Consider the following 2679-nt stretch of genomic DNA (forward strand, 5'->3'; position numbering starts at 1 on the left):
TTCCCCACTCCCCAACACAAACTATTTGTTACCAAATTAAGAACTTTTACTTTTCTAATGAATTTAACTTTTTTCATACACACACATACACATTTATGTTTTTCAAAAAATACACACACACACACACACACAGAAATTGTAAATATATGCTTTTGGCTAAAACGCTGGGGATTCATTAGTTAGTTTAGATTCCACAGAGTGAATGAGGTATTGTGGTGAATGTTGCCAGTCAAGAGTAAGTCGCCAAAGACTCCATTTTTACTTTAGTTACAAAAACCCTGCAACACTCCCTTCCCCAGATCTTATAGGGCCTTGTGCCTAAATTTGTTTTGTCTTTTGGAGATTTTACTTTTTAAATTTTTAATTTTATATTGAATTTTTTTTTTATTGTAATTTTTCTTTAAACGAAATAAATTAAATATGAAGATCAAAGTGTAGTATCTGTTCCGGCAGATACTGCAAGCAAAGACCATATGTGGGGGAAACCCCACATATATGACCTTGGTCAATGTAGGCAACCCTTCATACTAAGTGTCACTATCCAGCTCCCCTACTCCCCGGGGAGTTGGTCTCCATTTCCCCTTCACTCCTCACATTAAAAATCGGCCTTGTGCCTAATTTGTTCGGTGGGGGAGCAAATAAATACCCTTTTCTTGGCCTTTTGGCCAAGAAAAAAGTGTAGTATCTGTTCTTACTACATGCTGTACTTATGTTTATAACTTTGTAATATAAAGTAGGGGGGCACTTTTCTGTATTAATTTAATGTAAAATGATCACCCACTTTACAACCAGTCAGTCTCAAAGCCATTCAAGTCATTCTCCAGATCATTCAAGTTGTTTTTGAAGGATTCCAGTTAATTTTAAGCATTCAAGTCATTCTTAAGGTCATTCAATTCATCCTTAAGTTTATTAAAGTCATTCTAAGTCATTTACTTTTTATTTAAGTCATTTAAGTCCATTTTTCGGTCATTTTAGTTTATCTTTAAGAATTTCATGTCAACCCTACATTCACGCATTCATTCATTACACGAGAGCACGCGACTAATGGCTATCGGCCTTGTTGACATTGAAGTAGTATTTTTTAAACACCTTACATCAAATGGCTTTGTGCATTGTCTGAAGCAATTTCCATTTTTAAAAAAAAAGCAATGTATACTATGAAAGTATGTTTGGCTATACTAATCTTGTGTTATGTATTCGCAAACACAAAATAATATTGCATTTGAAATATATATAGTTACTCGATTTTTTTTAATAGTTCACTTCTTGTAAGTAAAAGATAAAAATACTTGAGCTGAGATCGAAACCAAAATCTAAAAACGGTAAGCCAAGTACGATAACCATTAGACCAGCTTAACACGATCTTTAAAAGTGTTTTCGAACCTACTTATTGTTAACATAAAGAATCTGTCATGTGAAGGATTCACGGATGCGCATTCCTGAAACAGTTGACAAACAGATAAAAATCCGACGACCCCCACGTACGAATTTAAAAAAAAAAATTGACCCCTTAGATACACTTCTCCGAATGAAAATAGATTAAAGAGTTTCCCACATGTTTGAATGCCCTATATGCCAAATTTCAAGGCTGTAGATTCTTGAGCATATAGGTTGAGAATTGTCCTCACACACAGATTCTCACTTATCTAATTTGCTTATTTCTTCCTGGCCTCTGATACGAAGAATAGCAAGAATAGTATTATTTGAAACTCCGTGGAATAAGTACTTTGTAAATTGTTGTTTTTTTTTAGTATTCAATCGAATGATAAATTTGAGAGTAAATTTCAACTTATAGTTTGAATTTTATTTCTCTTATATATATATATATATATATATATATATATATATATATATATATATATATATAATCTCTCTCTTTATATATATATATATATATATATATATATATATATATCTCAGTACTTCCGGTTGAAAATCGAAATAAATGCAATAAGCTCGGTTATGTTCTAAATTTAATGTTAATTAATAAAGAAAAAAAAAAGAAAAATACTTTCTATACAACTCAATATATTAGCATATCTACATATATAACTTTATATGAAGATAAGCCTATAATAAGTTGCTGGTTTCGTTGAAAATCCACAAGACACGAGGAGCAGTAATCTTCCATTTACGTTTAAGGATTTCCATTGATAGTTTCGTAAATTTTTCCGGGCAACGCCAGGACACGGGTCTCGCTAGTTAACAATTAAACAAGACAGCATTATTTTTTGACACAGCCTCGTGCCTTTTTGGCCTCCCGTTTATGTTAATGGATTTGTCACCGAAACCTGCTTTCAATTCATTAACATATCGGTATCCGGTGCCGTTGAGCTACAAGAAGGGATATTCACCAGTTGGAATGTTACACATAGATGTTTGAGAATTACCGTTTAATTGAATTTTAATCCGGTCTTAATTTAATTCTAATTTATGTGTCTATTTATCGAACAAAATTAAGATGTATATAACTAGGTGTAACACTAAACCATACAGAACTGGGAAGAGGACGTGTGTGTGTGTGTGTGTGTGTGTGTGTGTGTGTGTGTGTGTGTGTGTGTGTGTGTGTGTGTGTGTGTGCGTCTGCGGTCTGCATGTGCATGTGTGCGTGTGCATGTGCGTGTATGTGTGGGCGAGAAAGACTCTATTACGAAGAGAGATATCTGCAAGTATGTAAGT

The 2679-nt window shown here is 33.4% G+C and overlaps 1 pseudogene; it reads left to right on the forward strand.

Moving 5' to 3' along the window:
• Positions 1-644: 644 nt before the first annotated feature.
• Positions 645-750, forward strand: LOC145243466 (U2 spliceosomal RNA; annotated as a pseudogene).
• Positions 751-2679: the final 1929 nt, after the last annotated feature.

Source organism: Euprymna scolopes, chromosome 2, assembly GCF_053919585.1.
Source record: "Euprymna scolopes isolate OS-2025 chromosome 2, ASM5391958v1, whole genome shotgun sequence".
Lineage (NCBI taxonomy): Eukaryota > Metazoa > Mollusca > Cephalopoda > Sepiida > Sepiolidae > Euprymna > Euprymna scolopes.